At 45.8% G+C, this 20366-nt stretch overlaps 1 protein-coding gene across 2 annotated transcripts in view; it reads right to left on the reverse strand.

Moving 5' to 3' along the window:
• The window catches only part of TCF20 (transcription factor 20), a 130104-nt gene that overhangs the window by 104685 nt on the left and 5053 nt on the right, over positions 1 to 20366 (reverse strand). The window contains exon 2 of one of the 2 annotated variants that reach the window (XM_032105448.1): positions 13635 to 13745. The exons of the other annotated variant lie outside the window; for it this stretch is intronic. The gene's annotated coding sequence lies outside the window, so the exon portion shown is untranslated. The remainder of the gene's footprint in view (positions 1 to 13634; positions 13746 to 20366) is intronic. 2 annotated transcript variants of the gene reach the window in all.

A 20366-nucleotide genomic window follows, 5' to 3' on the forward strand; every position in this document is an offset into this window, starting at 1 on the left:
CTTGCGCGCACACACACACACACACACACACTGAAGACACACACATTTGTGATTTGGATTCAGCTGGAAGATGCAGCTGGAAAACCTCTCTACCTGTTCCGAAACAGCAGCTGAAGGGAACAGTAGCCAACAGTGCTTTTGTATACATGTGTACACTCCAAACATCTTTGTGTTTCCATAGCACCTCTTCCAGCCCAAAGACCCCAAACCACAGGGATCACTCCCTCATCACCAGGATGAAATAAAGCATCAGTTGTGTGCCAGCAGCATTACCCGTGAGTCATTAGGAGAGGAAGCAAATGATAACTTCTCCAGGATAAACGGCAGGGGGAGGGAAAGGGGAAATTTTAGACAGACACAAAGTAATGAACTGGAATTTGGCCAGGACACTGAGGTTACTGTCCCCTCATCTCATGAGAAGTGCAGTGGGATCTTTAATGATCAATTGATCAAGGCCTCAGCTCTACCTCTCATCCATAAGGGATTCCAGTACTCGTTGCAGCTTCTTCAAGAGCAATGCTGGTGCATGGGCTCAGCTGTGGCTCAGAGAGAAATGCACCCCTCTGGTACCCCCGCCTGCTTTTCTACAGCACTGCAAGGCACTGCCTGTACTGGAACTCCTCAGACCTGTCACTGGCACAGCTGCACCTTCAAACGAACTGGAGAGAAGGAGAGACTCAGGTATTTTTTTTTACCACTGAGCTATAAGGGAGCATCCCTTTCTTTCCCCATGTGGCAGTCCCAGCTGTAGCCTCATTGGAACCCCTAAGTTGGTGCTATTTGCTCAGCTCGGCTCCCCGTGCACACAGCGGACTGGCCCGCGCTGACAGCACAGCTCTGCTAATAGGGTCAGTCAGTGAGCTACTGCTGCAGAGCCGCAGGGGAGCACAAAACACTGGCTTTATTCCTGTAAGACCTATACATTACCTCCTCACCCCCGCCCCCTCAGGAACCAAGTGGTGGATTTAAAAGGAGCACTGTCAACTCATTTAGGCCCATTATTTTGCACTAGAAGAAATGGCCTTTACAAAGCTCAGTGGAAGCACACTCTTGTTCCATCTTTAAGTAATCTTGAAGGTTTCAATTGCAGGGCTGTAAACCACAATGCAAAGAAGCACAGACAAATAGATCAGATCAGATATGGGACTGCCCAGACACAGAGTTCCCCTTGCCAAGCTGACTGCAGAGCAAAAATAGAAATGAACACTGCACATAATTATAGTATTTTACATTTCCACTGCACTTTCCATCCTGAATGATCCCCAAATGCACACACATGTACAAGTGTGTGCATACAGAGAGGTAGGACATTGGGAAAACTCACTTACTTGTAAAAAAATCAAGAAATTGTGGTCCAGTGGTAACAGCTTGTACTGAACCAAAGCCTTCATTAACACAAACACACAAGCTCATAGAAAATCATTATCATGTGAAACAAGACTAAGCCAAGCCACAGCAATCTGTAGATCAGCAGCTCCAGCACTTCTGCTGCTGCCCAGCGTTTCCCCCAAAACAGAAGATTAGAAACTGATCTTTTATTAGCTCTCGCCCTCTTGTTTCCCAGCGAAGCCCAAGGTGCCAATTCCACTTTGCTGCTGCAGGGTAGGGGCAGCTCTGCAGCTGTTGATCCACAGTCTTCCCTTCTCCTGCTGTTGAGTGCTTTGCAGGCTGTAAGTAGGCACATCCCCCAGCCCTGTGGGCTGCAACAGCCCCATTTTGCAGACAGCAGAGCATCTGAACAGGGGAACCAAAGCCAGGGACAGTGCCCAAACCACAGTGCTCTTCTTTCCCTCCTGACAAAAGAGCCCGCACCAGGAACAAAGACTCGTTCTCTACTTTGTGCCACCCAAGATGCTCTGAGCAAGGATGAAAAGAGCCAGGAAAGAGCACTGGAAGATAAGCAGGAGCAGAGACCTGACTCTCTAGCAGAAACCTCCAGCTTTCTCAGGAGGCTAGGAGGCAGGGGAGAGAAGAGCAGGTGCTAGCTCACACCTCAGCCTGGGATGCTGGGTCACTCCTTTCTCCTTCCTGCGTGTCTGTGCCAAGTCAGTATCATTTTCCACATATTAAATATCTCTCAGCACTTTTAAACTCCCATCTGAGCACACAGGCGTTTCAATGGTGGTATGTGGCCAAGCACGTGAAGAATGGGGGTAGGAAGTTCAAGAGGAGACAGAAAAGGAAGCAGCTCTAAAGCACTACAGAAACGAACTGATAGGTCAGAAGCAGGAAAGGAAACAGTCTGAGGTTATGAAATGATACAACAGCTGGCTGGAGAAAGCTGGGATTTTTTTTTTTTAATGAAAAACAGGAATCTCACCAACAAAACAACGTAATCAAGTGTAGTATACAACTACCCCCTTCAAGGAAGAGCCTTAGCCCTTACACTAGCATGAGACCGATATTTGCCTTTAATGCCCCTCAGAAGAATCTGTTCGCTCAGCAACGTGCTGCAGTCATGTCTAAAGCTCAATGAACAACTGGTTCATGCCCCTCTTGGCAGGTATTTTGGGGAAGAAAGAGATTTTGTCAAGGACACTGCAACAACACTCTCCCCTATACTTAAGGAAACAGTCATGGGATTGCCATCATCCAGAGAGGACTCCACGTTTTAATAAGGTCATATCTGAAAGAGCCCCACCTAATAAGCTGCCTGGAAGTCAATTTATCGACCTCAGCACATGAAGTTGTGGTTGCAGGGTGTGTAGGTAATTCATACCTGATGCTCAAGGCCATCGCCTCTGGCTACAAATGGGAGACCAATGTGATTTCTTAAATTTCATTTAGTTTCATAATCCAGTGCATTATTCAGGAACGCAAGGAAGAGCCTTCTTAAAACAGGATTTTTATTTTGACAATGTCACTTTAACAACAAATAGCTGGCTGCTCAGTTCCCTTAGCAGGAGACAGCAGGTGCTCAGCTGGCTGATTTAGCAGCAGCCACAACTGCCACCACGAGCTGCTGGGTGCAGTTCACAGGCTGCAATTCCCAATTCCCCTGACACAGATTCCCAAGGAGGGGGAAGGGCTAAGGAAGCGAGAGGAAAGGCAAGGGGGTGAGCTTGGGGTGAAGTGTTATTGCATTAATGAACAAATCTCAATGCCACTTGCTTGGGACCCTCACTGGGCTGACAGGCACCTTCCCCCAGCCTTGTGTGCACACCTTCCTGCATAAGGGAATTAAACTCCTTTCACCCCTCCTTCCCCCTCAGGAAATAACGTGCCCACTTTTTACATGCAGCCAACACCAGCAAGATACTCTGTGATCTTCTGAGACCTTCCCCAATGGCCTCATTTTAGGGAGACCAGTGTCCTCAGTAAACAACTAGAAAGCAAGAAGACCATGTTGTACAGCCTTGTGCCTACAGAAAATCAGGACTATGGAAATGCATCTTAGAACAGGGTATGGTACAGTTAGAGGCCTGTGGCATGAGATTGCTAGAGACAACCTTACAATAATCTTTAAAATTAAAAATAGACATGTGCACGTGACTTTGTGATTTTGTTTTTGTTGTAGTTTGGTGATTTTATTTTTTAAAATATGCAACATAAAAATGTAAAGACAAAAATTCTGGCCACTTCCCTCATCTTGCCCATCCAGCAATGAAAGTTTTTTTCTAGACTGAAAAACAATGAGAATCAGTGGGCCAAGAAAATGGTATCTCCTGAACAGTGAGAAACTGAAAGCTGTGTTGTTAAAAGGGAATGGGATTTTACTCAGCCCACAACAAATTCTGGATGGTCTTCACTTGATTTTGCTCCTGTCTATACCAAGACTTCTATTTATTGAGTTGTTTTAAGCTGCAGACACGCAAAATTCTCGTACCTACAATTAAAGTATTAGAGTTCACAGAAACATCCATTATACCTCAGCAGCAGTTCTCCAAGGCCTCCAAAAAATTAAAACACAGCACACATTACTCTTTATTGCAGCCTTAGATATATCAGGCTTGATCACAGCACCACTTTTTTAATCCATTATGATGGGGTGAATGGGGGAGATAAACTGGTACAAGCCTAGTTTAAAACAAACATTCCCTTTGGGTCATCTGTAAAACTAATCTAGACTTAACACTAGAAAGCACGCTCAAGGAGAGAAACAAAAACCTTCCGTTTTTTAAACAAGCATACTATCAGTGGAAGAGGCTTGAGTAAAAATAATAATATATGAGTGTATTAACTGAGTGTTATTTTTGGCTACTCAAGCAAAGTAGGACTTCAACAACCCAGAATTTACAGGGCTGGGAGCCTGGTGGGTCCCTGGTTTTTATTTTGTGCCAATTCACATTCACTCATGCTCCTGGGTAAGTCATGATGCTGTCAGCAACTTCAGCCCAACTGGAAAAGTGGGTTAAGAAAGCAGTGGACACTCATCAAAAACTAGGGCTTGCCTGCAGAGGGGCACACAGGAGAGGCAAGCTGAAGCAGTTTAAGCGGACATAAAGCATCTGTATGGAACGATTTATACAGAATGCAAATGTATCCCTGATTTGCCTGCTTCACTACTAAACCTATTTTTACTAAATCAGCTGAAAGTTAATTTCAATCTAAATAAGGGTATGGTCAGATCAGCCAAGCAATTGGGTCAGTGCAGGCTAACAAGTTGTTGTCCTTTCAGATAGATATCAGTAACTCACCATATGTGCTTCTGCAACACAAAGAAACTTAGAGGAGCCTCAGAGAAATCTCCTACGAACTGTTTTTGTGAGACTTAAAAATCAGAGGGGCCAGTTTGGCTGGGAGTCAGCAATCTGGTACGTTGGCAGGGGCAGGCTACAAAGAATATCCCAAGAGTTGCCAGTCTAGCACTATTTCTTGGCTCCAAAATTAAATAGACATCAAATTTTTAATTTTCCCCCCCCAAAATACAGGTTTGACTCTGTAGGGATGCTGCCTTGGGAACACCCAGAGAAGCTGCCACCAGGAAGAGGCATATCTGCTGCGGGACGTTTTCCAGCCACTCAGAAACAAGAAGCCAGGCAAGGGCTATTGCCAACTCACACACACTACTCCAGGACTGGGCAGTGACTCAAGAAAATGACTTCCTGACATCCTCCCAGCAGTGACCCCAGCCATGCACCTGCCTCAAGAGATGCTAGCATGCCTTTACGGCTTTGACAAGCAATGCCTCACATGAGTTGGCTTCCTTACTTGGAGGAGGCCCCACAAGCCATGTGGTTTCAACACTGGGTGGACAGATCTCCTGTAAGTGGACATTGAGAGATGAGCTTGTCACTGAATACAGGGGAAATACAGAGCTGGCATAGTAGCTGTTTCTTGAGGAACAACAAGTTGCTGGCGGCAGGGAAAACCCTAGTTTGGTGTCTACCTGATTTTCAGTCCTTCCTAGGGTTACATCACCCTTGACGGGGATTTTGTAAGAATGAGAACATAAGGACAGAAGAGAGATGTCACTGCTTCCCCGACCCTCCTGCACCAGGAGTCGGTTGGGTGTGGACTCAATCCATTGTACCTCACCACACCATAACCCTTCCAGCCAATCTGCCAACGTGTCACGAGTGCCATTCTCTCCTGGCAGTTCCATCTAATCAGCACACACCGAGTGCCAGGGTTCCTCACTGTTTGCTCTCTCCCCCTCTCACCAGGGCTATGCAGCGTTAATGTTTCACCGGCAGCTCTCACTCTCCTCACAGCCCCATCAAGCACATCTCTGCTCTGACCTACTGCCCCAGGCACCTGGCTCCTGACCCCGAGTACCCACAGCTGCCCCAGCCTGGCTGCCCCTCAATCCCAGCAGTGCTCTGCATGCCGTTGGAACAGGAAAGCAGCAAAACCCCTCATTGCCCCAGGCAGCTGGCTCGGACCACCAGCCTCATCCTGCCTGCAGCTTAACTAGCATATTAAGGCTGGAAGGGGAAAATGCCCAGCATCTGCCCTGCATCCCCTCCCTTCCCCAGCTTGCCACCATAGCATAAGCCCTTTTGTTTCTCACCAGAAACACAGCAATCATTTCAGAAAAATCTCTCCCCTCGCCACTGGTAGAAATACCATAGTCTGAGACAGTAGCTTGCTGACTGCAGACAGTGGAATATTCCAGAAAAAAAGGAAGATTTGGGGAGGGGGAGGGGAGGAGGTATCTGGGATCCAATCTTTCTCTCCCTGCCAATCCCCTCTATCTCTAGCAGATTTCATTTTTATCAACAGGATTTCTGTGAAATTTTCACTGAACCTTCTTCCCTCTTTCCCATTTCAACTCCCAGCTAAGCTCAAAGGTGCACAAGAATAACACGCTGCTACCCTCTTCTCGCAGGCTGGACAAATAAGTCCTCAGCTAGCCACATGGAAGCCATTAAAAATATATTAACATACCCAGCAGGGTCTGTCACTTTTTCTTTTCCTCTGCACCCCCCCCCCCTTCCTCTTAAACACAGAGAAGGAAGAAATCTTGCCACAGTAACAAGAGGTTTTCATCAAGTCTCATTACCTCAAGCACAGTCGCGCACCACAGCCCCCACAGAGAACTGCCTTCGGTTCCTGCTGTCATTAAAGGAACGAAGATCTTAAACAAAAATTAAACCCTGGACAGCATGAATTCGGGAGCACATGAACAGATCAGGCAGGGAAGGGTGCAAGAAAGCCGAAGGGAAGAGCAGGAGCAGAGCTACCAGACAGGGCTCCACTCCAGCAGCTCGGGAGGGATGGGGCAGGTTAAATGTGTCCCACAGAGTAGGGCAGAGGGAAGCATTTTCAACATTTCGAGCCAGCATCAAGGTATGCTGTATTTCCCACACTCAGTGACACAGCAACATCCTGGAACATTAATAAGGCTCAGGGTAAAACCCAACCAGCAATTATGATAGAAAAGCACAAAGCTTTGTCTCGCTCTGCGATGTTCCACAAAAGGATGATTTTGCACACTTTGACACATGTCCATTTTCACTCTAGGGGGTCCTCATCCCTTCCAAACAGCATAGTGTCCCATGCATCTCAGAAAGGATGCACAGCACATCTTAACCTGCAGCAGCTGCTCTAAGCCTGAAGCAGGTGGCCGCTGGTGTTTAATAGCTCGGGAGGAGGGTTTGAAGGGCGGAGGCAGCAACTCTACATTTAAACAAGGGATTTCTATACTAGGGGGTTGTTAGTTGGAGGGCTATCAAGTCAAAGTGCTCTTAAACTGTAGTTTTTCAAGTATTTCTTTGAGCAAATCGCTGGGTTAAGCAGCTTTCCTCTCCACCTTGGCTACTTTAATCCAGATCAATTCCCTGATCCAGTTCAATGTGCAGCAGCACGTTCAGCTGCACTGACACAGCTGAACAAGTAGCTCAGGAGCAGCAGCAGGGACTGCTGAGAACAACCCTCATAAAACAACACCCTCGGATTCAACAGGCATGACAGTCCCAGGGGAGCAAGACGCTGCATGCAAACCCCATGAAAACAAAGGCAAGAGGGATACTTTATACATGGTTAACAGGGAAGAGATGAGCTAAGTCAAAGAGGATACAAACAAACCAAAAATCTGCTGACAGTGTGGCCACGTTTTATGCACCTCTAGACGAGACAGAAGTTTTATTTCTCCCACGGGAATGGAGACAAGCAAAAAGCTCTCCCTTTTGAAGTGGGCAGTACAGTCAGGAAAGGCAGAGCTTGCGGAAGACCCAACAATGGCAAAGCACCAGTGAAAGGTGGACAAAGACCTCTGAGGATCAAGGAGGATAGGAAACCACAGCTGGTGAGGAGTAGAAACTGTGTGGGGACACCAGAGAAGTAACTCACTGGCAGAGCAGTGAGGAGCAGAAGGGAGCCAGGGCATGAACTGGAGGACACAGAGGCAGGATGAGGATATAGACGGTCCATGCTGGGCACAGAGGAGGGGATCAGGAGAAACGGTAAGAAAGCTACTTCAGGTCTCTGGTGTCACAACCATTCTGGTTGTGAACAGTTTAATGGGTCATTATCCAAACAGTTCATACACCCCATGGTTCTGGAGTAATTACATCCGTTCTTTAAAAGGACATCACATAACAAGATCTACCAAAATTATAGAAGCAGATAGGAGAGTACTGGCTATGCTAGAAACACTAGAAAATAGTGTCAATTTCCTAATGATAAGATGCAAGTCAAAGATATATTTGCCTCTGCAGCATTGAAATGTGCTCTACTCATCCCACGTTGGAAAGGGAATACAAGAAAGCGAGGAGGTTCAGCAAGTGGCAACAAAGAGAAGAGACCTGAAAAGTATCAAATGCTTTCATGAAGTCCACATGTGCAAAACAACAGCCATGTGCTGGTGAGGGAAATCTTCTAGTGCCACCATAATATAGTGCATACCGGGGCTGTGACACAGTGGGTGCATGCTGTTCTCCCCAGGAAACCTGTCCATCTGCTCACAGCCAGCCACCACAACCTGGCCTAAGTGCCACCAGCCTTGACAGTCACTCCTTGAGGATTTAACAAGGCAGACTCCTCACCCACACCTGCCAAATTGGATACGCTGCATACAGAGTCTTCATTGCCGAGCCTCATGGTTGGTATTTCCACAGCCTCACAGACGAACAGCTTGGCTGGGTTGCTCTTCCTTGCTGCTTCAACACAGACAGCACAAACTCTGTCATGTAAAAGAAATCGAAAGCCCTGCTTGAAGCTAATTGCAGGAATATACTGGAGTCTTACCCACACTTTCGGATTTGACAGCAACACAATTAGGTCATGGGATAGCTGTGCTCTAACAGATTCCTTGGACTTGGCTCTATCCAAGGTAGAGATGCACATGAATGCTGCTTCAGTGGGTATTTCCTTACTTGCCAGCAGCCTGGATGCTTGAAAACCTACTCGTGTGACGAGTCTGTCTCAGATCACAAGTGGACCTACAGGTGAAACAGGCCTACAATAAATGCCAGAGGAGGAGGAGGAGGAGCAGGCTCCAGGCAGCATGTGCAAGGAAGGCAGTGGTTTTGATGCAGGCTAAGGTCATTCCAGGGACCAGCAGTCTGACACCCATGATTAAAGCACAATCAAGAAATGTTTCCTGACAGAAAAGTCTATTAGGCTGTGGAACAGGCTCCCATGGGAAATGGAAGAATCCTCATCCCACTTCTCTGCCAGGAGTGATGCGACAGGCAGCAGGGAATCAAGCCCTAAGACTGGTGAGATTGCCTGATAGGGACAGTCTCATAAGATGCCTCAGGAGTAACACAAACTTAAGAACCTTCCTCTGCACCTTCTGCAAAACATCTCCTCCCCAGCTCTGCCGACACTGCTGCTTGCAAGGCAGCACGCTGGACTAGATCACTGTAGCCTGGGTCATTTCATGAATTTGGAGGAATGGGGCTTCTAATCCACAGCAGGTAACTGATGTGTGTTACAGCATGGTCCTGGCAATGGCTGCACCCTCAAAACCAATGGGATGATGGTGGCACAGGACAGGAATGAGAGGTGAGAAAATAAGAATTTCTTAGGCCATGCTACAGGCCTAAGAAAGGCTTGTATTAACTCTGTGTGCATGAAATCATGCAAAGAAAGGCAGTGGAGGATGCAACTAGGGTGGAGGGTATTTACTAAACTATGAGTGAGTATGGTCAGACATGTAAAATAGCATATGGCCTAACATATATGGTGATTATCTTAATTTACAGCAAAGACTGTCCCTGTTGATAATATATACAGTATCAAGTAAGTTTCTGATACACTGGACTGACACTAACTTAAGTGTCTGACGTCTGAAAGACTGTCCAGTTTATACTTTATTTAACATTTATTTGCATTCCTTACATATTTCGTTATTTCTATTTTTTGAATAGGAAAAGATCAGCTTGGTTTGGAACTGTGCAGATCGACAGGAATGCTTATTGTGCCATATTTAAAGCTACCAGATGCCTATCTCCCTTTTGGTTTGGGTTTTGGTTTGGGGTTTTGTTGTTGTTGTTACGGTTTGGGGGAGGGGGTGCGTTTGGGGATGTGGGGAAAAGAGGTATTAAGGGTTCAAAAATTAATGTCTCACAAAGTTCAAAATTAATGTCTCAACTTGTAACACACTTCCCCTCTCCCACAACACTGGTTGCAGAAGCTACCCACGGCTGACACCACTCATGAAGCTCCATATGGTTCTGCTTCCCTTCACTTTTCCTCAGCCTAACAAACTCTGGCACTGCTCAGATTTTCCTGGTCCTGAGGAAACAGGAGAGATTCCAGTTTCTCCTTCCTTTGCTTTTACAAAACTCCCATGGTGTTGCCTGTGAAAAACCTATTGTAATGGCAAAGCATAAAGGCAAACTTGTCTGAACACCACTGGTGGTGTAGAATTTTTCATACTGCATTCAATATTGGTAACAATTACTTACATTGCATTAGAGTTAAGGACTTCAGTAACATCAGGGCACCTCGAGCTCAGCACAACTTACACAAACAGCAACAAATATCTGTGCCTGACTAACAGGCTAGTAAAGTTTTTTAAGGTAGAAAGGCTTCAAAACAGATCGTCATTTTAAAGCACCCATGAGTTGACAACAGTTTGTACAATTATCACAAACCACTCAAAAAAAGCTTCCAGTACACCTGGGAAGTAACCATGTACACAGTAAGTACCCTGTATGCACCATAACTCAGCAAGTGCTTTTTGCAGCTCCCTTCTACACTCAGTCATGAAGGATATAGATCATTACAGCCTCCAGCTATAGAGCTTTAGCTCAGAGAGTAGCAGCTCACACTTTTAGCTCTGGAGATCCCCAGTTCAATCTGCTGCATGTCAGCCAAGAGGGCAGCTGTCATATAATTACAGCCACAACTTTGCATGTGAAAAAGTAGGGAGAGCGAACAGAGATCTTATTATAGAATTCTAGTTGCAACCTGCTGAACAGCTCCCTATTTAAAGTAACTTCTTGTAAAGAGAAGGGAGAGGGGGCCAAAAAAAAAAAGGAAAAAGAGGAAAGAGAATCTTCCAACTCAGATTCCCAATTCCCTCTGGAACAAACCAGTGCTGCTTTGCAGTCTTTTGTTACAAATACATATGTACACTAGATGAAGCACACAAGCGCAGAGCCAGGAGTAAGGCTCCTGACTTATCAGTCCAAAAAAGAGAAAAAGGAAGAAAAAATTCTCATTGCTGCAACTGAGGCATCTTAAGTCCAACAAGGCATCATAGTTTCTTTCTGAATTATAACCATCCCACAGCAGCCAACCCATTTAGTTATGCAATTTAAGTACTAAAATTTAACTTCAAGAAATCTTAAGTCAGTTACAACCTGTTTTCTTCAAACTGTACATACAAGCTCTCAGGAAAATTTAACAAGACAGAGAATACGGGAAAGAGTATGTTTGAAATACAAAGCTACAAACCATAGTGAAAAATTCCCTCTCAAATTAAAAGTTCTTTTAGTGAGTTCAACATAAAACAACTAGACCAAGTTTCCTCTCATCCATTCATCTTTCTGCAGATCCTTCTGCACACACAGAGTCATTTTTGAGCCAGACTTTTTTCCAAGTCAGAAACTAAATTTGAAACAATGTAATCCAGTTTTAAAGAAACATCTGTTTTCCCCCAACAACAATTCTAGAAATCTATTTCAAGCTTAAAATACAGATTCCTTGCAGAACATTCTTTTCTCCTTGACAGCCCCATCCATCCATCCATCCATCCATCCCCCAGCAGTACAGAACCTGTGGGTCTCTCACTGCCTGAGGTGAATCAACCACTTTGGACCATGAGTAACAAATGGGAGCTAACTCTCCAACTTCCTGCAAACTACTTACTAAATACCACTTCAGAGGACCAATCTGATTCAAACTGTTCAACGCCTGCCTGCAAGAACACAGGCTTGCTGAAACACCTCAACTAGCTCATGCATGCTACACCACTGGCCCTCCAAAGCTACCTGAAACACAGTGCCATGCTTCCAACAAGATCTGAAGAAGTACCTAGTCCCCAGCCAAGCTGGAAGGTGTTCAGATAATTGCTAACACCAAGCACAAACCTGCAACAGTAAACTCCAGAACAGAATTCAGCAACACTTTGTACTTAAACCAGCTGAGTTCTCTGGTGACATCCTCTCATCAGCCTTGTTTCTGAAGACCCATTTTCATTTGGCTCAGTCTTCTACTTCTCCCTTCAAGCATGACCTACTCAGGAAACACACAAACTAGCTGACCATCTCCCTCCCTCTAGAAGAGAGTAAGGGAGAGAATCAAGGACATGAAGCCCAGTTTTGAAGAAAGTTACATGCAGCTACATTTGGGGTTGATTACGGACATGCAGCAAAACCCTGGCTGGGCTCATCCCACAGGAGGAACTCATAAAAAGTTCACCTTCCCCTCACCTCCTGCAACCAAGGAAAGCTCACAAACATCTGAACCACACTTGTCCAACAAAAGCAGTACAACCCTATGCAGAGATGACTAAAATTATGCTATTTTCTGGTATTACTTCTGTGAATTCAGCAGTGCGAAAAGGTTCCAGATAGACATGCTCTGAAGACCCAAATCCTCTGCCTACCTTGAGAACTCATGCAGAGGAAACAGCAGCAAAACTTATACATACTTTTCTCATCTCTTCCAGCCTGCCAAGGCTGAAATGACTGACAAAGGTCCAAAATGAGGAACACACATAAATTATTAATATTGCGCTAGCACTCTCACTGTTGCTGTAACAGTCTAAAGACTTAACAGAGGCAGGCTCTGCAGGGAAATACTACTTTACTTCAAAATCATTCATTCAGGAAACCTACAGAGGAGAAAAGAACCATTCTGCAGCACACTCTGTCAAACCCCTCAGCTTTAAGACCCTTCATTTTTAAAGCAAAAGCAATTTTAACAAGAACAGGAAATTGATGTGAAGCGTAAGAAGCTTCAGATTTCAAGTGAGCAACACTGGAACAGCACTACTTCGGGACACAAATCCCAACACACAGATCTTCTCATGCCTGATCTGGAAAGTCCATCCCACTTCTGAGAGCCAGGTAAGTGTTCTGTTTCTGCAGCCTCTCTGCTGAAACAGCCAAGTGGTATACCAGCGAGAGGATAATGGGGAGCCATGCTCTTCTAATTGGAAGGAAGCCAAAAAGCCACTTCAGTTTGCTCCTTGGATTGCAACCTGTGCTTTACACCCAAGCAAGGCTCCAGATTCACATTCCCACCAACCTTTTATTTCATTCCAGGTCTCATGCAGTACCTGCTGCCACAGTAGCCACGTGACCATAAGCAGTACATAGAGAGAAGCAGTTTCCTACTGATGTATATGCCTCCTCTTCCCTGTTGCAAGGGGAACAGTTTATGCAGGGGTATTAGTCTGTTTTGCATTAATTTCAAGAACTAGGACAAACAACCTGAACATCTGACACTTCTGAAAAAAAGTTAAATTATTTTCATCTTTCTTAGTAATCAGAATAGATTTACTTTTCATTTAAAACACAAAATTTCCCTCCCAAAATATCTGAGGTAGTTACTGAAATGTCTTCTTTACCAAAGCCTGCATTCTCAAGATTATTAATAACATTTTGAATATAAAGAGGCACAACCTTGCTCCATACCAACAAAAAAAGAGAAAGCAGTCAAGTTTTCACACAGTGAAGCAACTAATTTTTAAACCAGTACTTTCTATTAAAAATTCTCTTAAAGATTTAAAAACCAAAAAGGTTTCCAGTAACTCTAGACACTGATGGGGGCAAAGAAAAAACAGATCCTACCCCCAGCTGGATGGTATTCCTCTCTTTGGGTGCAATGTGGTAACACTTGATTGATGCATCTGATCCATTCCAAAACTCCAGGCGTTGCTTCAATCATCAATGGGTAGAATCCTATTGATTTTCAGGGGAAAAAAAAAGAAAAACAGAAAAACAGAGTAGAATATGGATACAAGACACATAGCACCTCACGTTTGTCTAGCAGATCCTGCTGATTTAGCTAGATCCATGATAATCAACAGATTAAAGACTGAGTTGATGGCAGAAACTCACAACTACCAGCCTAAGCCCCTATTTCCCTTCCACCCTCTTTCTGTCATCTCAGCTCAACCCAGGCTCTCAACACAACCTGGAACATTAGTCCCATACCAAAGGAAAATAAATAGGAATAGGGAAAGGAGTGGGAAGAGATAAACCAGGGTAAATAGGGATAGCATGAAAAGCCCACTGGCATGCAACCAAGAGCCTGCACAGGCCCTTGCTACAGCAGTAAAGAGGAGATCAAGCACGTACAAGGAGACAGCGGGAGAACAGATGTGAGAAGAAGGTTCAAGTGTCCCTGGGCTCAGGGGGTAAGAAATGGCAACAGAGAACAGCAGTGAGCCCCAGCAAAAACAGTGAGCTCAGCCTTCAGCAGCAGCACCAGGTGACCTGCTGGCTTGGTGTCTGCCGTGATAGGCATTTTTAGTATATCAATACTGATATTGTATGGTACGAGCAATGTCGTGTGAACCTTCCACATCAACTAAGGCTTCCCAGTCTGCCCATAAATTTATTTGGCTATCAGCCAAACCCAAATCCACCAACGCTAACCACTTTTGCTTGAAATAAGCCTCCACTTACAGTATTGCAACAAACAGCCGCTGCTGTTTCATTTCAGCGCTGATGAGAACTGCAAGCCCTAAGGACCCACAAACATAAGAGGCAGCACAATTCTAAAGGAATTTACTTGTTCCAGAAGCAGCCAGAAGGTGAGCATCTGACCCTTCCAGCTGGCCAGCTGACACATCAGACCAGCCCACATACCATTCATCCCATTCGAACCTGGAGTCTGGTACCTTCCCACCAGAAGTGGAAACCTGGTGGAATGGTCAGCAGGACATCAGGAAAATACGCCTGGCCTAGCTGACCAGCTGCCTGTTTGGGAATACGAGCTGCACAAAGGTCTTTGGACACCCTGTTCTCCCTTGGTTGTTCTTTATATCTGTTCTGTGTTCCCAAGTCTCAGGAAGATTATCAGCAGAGAAGTGCTGGGTGAGGAAAAGTAGGAAAGGCAAGAACAAACTGATGTACTGCAAAGGGCAGGAAGCAGCAGGTTGAAGATGGGACTTTACAGTAGGAAAACTGGCTGCTAGAGTGTAGAGCAGAATCTGGGGGGAACAGGAGGGGGCTGGTCACAGAAAAGAGGCAGGCGAAGGCTTGCTGCCGCAGGGAACAGGAAAAGCCTGTAGCCCCAGGCTGATAAATCAGATATTGCTGAAGTCTCACACCAGCCACTAAAGCCTCTAGCACTGACTGGGGGCTCAGCAACAAGCAGGATCTGCCACAAGTATGCCCACCCAACAGCTTCAGGTAGTCACTTAAGGTATCTCAGGTCCAGACCATTAAGTGCCCTGATGATAAGGACACAGACCTTGAATTCCACATGACAGGTCATGTGGAACTCACACAATGAGAAGGATACGCTGCTTTGCCCAGCCTTGACAAGGACCACACAGCTGCAGCTCGTGCCTCCCTTAGGCTCCTCAGAGCCAGCGGCTGCAATCCAGCCAGCCTGCCTTTGTAACCAACCCCCGCCCGCCAGGAGGGCCTGAACCCTGCACCATCAGCAGCGAAAGCACAAATCTCCACCTCATGCTCTAAATAATTAAACTCTGTGGGAGCATCAACAGACTCATAAAACTCTTACACAGACCAAGCCAGTCATTAATGGGGGTCAAAGATGAGCGCTCTATTTTTTTTAAGAGTGCTTTGATGCGTGGGGAGAGTGGTGAGAGATCTTCATTACCCTTCTCTGGTACCTGATGAATTTTTTCTTTCCTGCCTATCAACACCTCCTACTTCCACCTGAACCCCACACTGCTGGCAATCATCTGGACAGCCAGAGACAATTGGAAGGTGTGTTTGGGTGACATCTGTGCTAGCTGGTCACCTGCAAGCAGGGAAGCAAGGGGCCTCGCTGAGTAAAGCCAGGCTCTACCAGAGCCTCAGCTGGTGCTTATTATGAGGTTTGGGTTTCCCCAGGGCCAATGCAATGCTTAAAGTCATGCAAACCACAACCTCACACACCGTCTCCCCTACAGCAAGGCACGGAGCAGAGCACAAGCCAGTAAAATATGTCAGGATTATTAGCTTGGGCTCAGAGCCAGAGCTGGGAGCTGCCACAAGGGTAGGGAGGCTGCCTGCAGCCCTGCAGGTCAGCAGGAAGGAAGTGGAAGTCCCCTGACAGGGAAGGAGAGGCAGCACATAGGAAAGGCAAGCCACAGTTGAGAAAAGGTCACAGAAACACTCGTCTGACCCACCCCTTCTAGCCTTAAAAATATATATATATATACACAACTACACATGTGAGCTTCTTGCTACTGTGCTTTGTTCAGACATTTTAAGGAGAGGTCTGCTCTTCCCATTCTATCTGCATTCCCTGATCCATGCCAGCTTTGGAAATGGTTCTTTAGGCTTTCCATCAATGAAAGCCTTGGGTGGAAAGAAGAGAAAGCAGGCAGTTTTGGGGAAAGGATCACCGCAACACAGAAACTCCCCCAGCAGCAGCCAGGGGGTGTTGGATGCTCTGTCGGCAGCTCCGATTCCAGCTTGCACCAGCCTAGCCTCTGCCTGCTTTCTCTGCTGCATTTGCTTTGTGTGGAAGAGAGGCCCCAGACTGGAAGTGGCTCCAGGATCTCTGCTACTGTGCCAAAAAAGTGACTGGTGTAGCAGGGCCAGCTTCTATTTATCAATTATAAGTAGAACTGATAGATGGCCTTTTTTCAGGTCACTAGTAACCTTCTCCCAACAAGTCCCAATACTTGGACATTCAGAGGGAAGTGAGATTTACACACACCACCAGCACTCATCTTTCCCAACATGGCAAAAGCAGCAGCTGTTACTTCCCTTGTTCTTGGAAGTAAGGGGGAAAATAGCTAGGACTCTTGAGCCTTGGCACCTCTTCCCTCCCACCCTTTCGCTACCAGAACCACTGTTACTATTCAGGGCAGAAGTGCTCCACAGGGCACACATTCCAGGGGGCTGAGCTATCCCACGTGGCCAGGCTCAAAATGGCAGACAGCGATGAATAGGATAATTAGAAAGTACAACAGCAACCACAACATAAAAACAAGCAGCTTCTATTACAAGAAACAGTTCTATGGCATGGTTAGATCCATCACCCCATATGCCAGGTTGTGGTGGTGCCTCAGGAGCCTGCTGCTATTATCTGCTTGCAATCACATTTCAGCCCGTCTTTCTGCTTAATGCTTGAAAAGCAAAGCTAATCAGATTCGCTCTCTCTTTCTGCTTAATATCTCCAGTTCCCAAGCATGCTCTGTACTGCTTCAACTGATGTTCAAGTAACACTAGCCAGGAGCATGCAGTGAAAAAAAATAAAATGGAATTACCTATTAATTTTAGTCCTTCTTTGCGCCTATTTTGTCTAAAATTTCTTCTATACTTGAGCTTTGCAAACAAAAGTCAGGAAATTCCCATTTCCCCCTCTACGCCACACCCGGCTCCCATATGAGTTCCCTTCTTCAAACTGCTCCTCCAGTGGTATCTGGGCAATTAATTATAGCATAGACCTCTCAGGCTTCTCTCTTACTCTCTGGAATAGCTTTTTAAAATATTTCCTGGCTAGGAACCTCCAGATTAGGATGTCTTCTGCTGGCGCTGTAATAGCCCCTCTTTGTTAATCTATCTGAAATGACCATCACATGCTCTCCTACTCCCTCTCCCTGCAGTACTATTTAATTACTGCAGTTCTACATGGGAACTCTAACGTGCTCTCAGCATTTCAGGTCTGAGGACAAATAGGACCCCAAAACGGCTGCTTTTTTTACTGCATTCCTTCGCACTCCAAAGGGTAGCTGGAGTCAGCTACAAGACCTGGATCTTTACTAGAGCAACCATTGCAAGAGCAGATAAGCTACCCCCAGGCAGGGCAGATTGCATGAAAATTCAGCAAGGTGATCCAGGAAGAGACTGGCTTACAGGAACACCCATCATCATAAGCCAGAGGAAAAGAGTCACCAATTACAAGCACAGTAGAAGATTTGCCAGAAGAACAACAACAACAACAAAAAAATCAGCAAGTATTTACATGAGAAGAGAAAGAGATGTAGGTGGAAGATAAATCTGCCAGGATACATATCTCCATCCAGGAGGAGTGAAAAAAAGGGAGACTGCAGAGATGAAACCCCAGACAGCCCATGCATCTGTACACATCCCCCAGCTAATACCCACTACATCAATCAGAACAATGGCAGCTCCAGAGAAGACCTCCATAATCTAAGCTCCTTCACTAACATCTTCCCCAGAGGCTGCATGCATGTGCAAAGGAATGGAAAAAACCCATACTTCTCAATGAGATTACTTCCAGCATTTTCTATATTGCTCCCACTCTTACAAATGTGTCTTTAAAAAAAATATTGCAGCTGGCTTATGTATGTGTCAGTTTAAAAAAACCCCAAACACAGCCTTGAAAACAAAGACACTTTGTATTCACCATATCCAGTGGCATCATTATTTAATATCAATGCACTGATTCTTTCCTTTATTCACTCCATCCTTGGAACACAAACCCACTGTAACAGCCACCCAGTGTATAATCTTACCATGCAATGCGACACAACCCTATAATAACCTTTCTTTTGCCATGTCTTTGACTACCAATGAGAAGAATTTAGGTTTACGTGTTTCAAAAACCCAACCCAACCAACTACAGTACAGCATGAAACAAATCTCTAACTCTCAAAGCTGAAGCAAATTCCCTCATCCCTCCCAATGACTTTCCTTACTTGAAAATGGCTGCACAAACATTTTTAATTTGTGCACCACACCAATTGCAACCTGCCCCTCCTGCCAAGTACAGCTGCTGGGTCAGTCCACACATGCACAGGCTCACTGCATCCTGCTGCCTCTGGCACACTGCTCTTCACTGACATCATTTCCACCTTCATGCTGTAGAAAATTCACCAGAGAGGCACTGTTTCTGCTCCTTTAGCCATAAGGCAATTGCTGTAGGCCAACAGATGCCTCTATCTCATCTCCAAATGCACACTCCAACCTGCACTGTGCCCCAGCTAAGCAGATGCTTGAGCACGTGTCTCATTGGACACACGTCCTCCCTGCAGCCACCACGGGCTAATGCAGTTACACCAATCCATCAGTGGCAAAGCCGAGGCAGAAACACCATCCCTGCCAGTCAGCAGAAGCAAAGTTTGCCTTGGCCAGTTCCCATGGAGCCAGAGCTTCATCTCACCCCTGGAACAAGATGGCACTACATGGTTCTACAATACCACAGCAATGTCCCACAAGGCCTTCCCAATTTCCGCTAGTGTCTGAAAATTAGCTAGGCAGTAGCATCTGGAACAACTGCAAGCCACAGTTCGGAGATGGAGAGACTTCCTCCTGGTGCTGTGGTACCCAGCTCCAGGCCCGGCTCACCATGGCATGCAGAAAATTCTCCAGATGTCTCCTCTCCTTGTCATTTACCCCAGACCACCTGGTCCCACCAGCTCCAGGGGTCTCGGTCCAAACAGCCACCATCACCAGGTTTGGGGAAGCTCTTTTACAAACTTGGCCTACAGCTATCCCAGCAGGCAGTTTCCTTTTGCCCTCATAAAGAATGATTACAGCTACTATTTTTTGAACCCATAAATAATAATACATGAGCCTAACAATAATTCTTAGGCTCACAGCAATGGACTCTCAGGAACTACAGTATGTCTCTGATTGTAGAGGCAGTGAAACTCAACCTTTTCGCCTTTTTTCCCCCTTTTGAAAATACTGCTTGGGAATGAAGTCAGCATCTGGAGGCACACGAGTATATCTGAGGGAAAGAAGAGGTGCAGGGGGGAAGGGAGGGATCTGAAAATGAAGGCTGAGGGCGAGGCTTCACATTACAACTGAACCAGGCTAATAGGTCACTGCTGCCAAAAAAGGGGGGCCCCATTTTCACCTTTCTTTCATTCCTTACCTTTCACTGCTGGCAAAACAAATCTCACCCCTCCTGCACGGCAGCTCTGATACGAGTCTGAACCTGGTGAGCAGGTTCAGCTCTCTGTCCCAGGAGAAAACAATTCACTTTTTTATGGTTTTGGGCAAGTCAGCTTTCTGAAAGCTGAACAAGCTGTATCCACAAGACAAGGAATATGGCCCCAGAGCCAGGAGCAAGGCACGATCACCCCCCTTAGGAGGAGCGAGTGGTTAGATTGGGTCAGCCACAGCAAGAAAACCCATCCTAACCCACATGAAACCGCAGTTTCATCCAACAAGGATACTGGTCAGCACAAAACAAGTGGCCTAGCTGAAAAGCCTGCAACAGAGGTGTTTGCTAGTAATCTTAAAACAGGTAGTTTTACCTGTTATTAAGGTGTCCTTACCAGTAGCATTTATGAAGGCAGCCATGCAGATAAAAAACAACACTAAAACTGAGCAGAACTAAACTACACAGAAAATACAAGAGGTACTGCAGGATTTCCAATAATCATCTTCCCTATTTCTAAATTGGGCTCTGTTATTATC

This window comes from Corvus moneduloides, chromosome 4, assembly GCF_009650955.1.
Source record: "Corvus moneduloides isolate bCorMon1 chromosome 4, bCorMon1.pri, whole genome shotgun sequence".
In the NCBI taxonomy this organism is placed as follows: domain Eukaryota; kingdom Metazoa; phylum Chordata; class Aves; order Passeriformes; family Corvidae; genus Corvus; species Corvus moneduloides.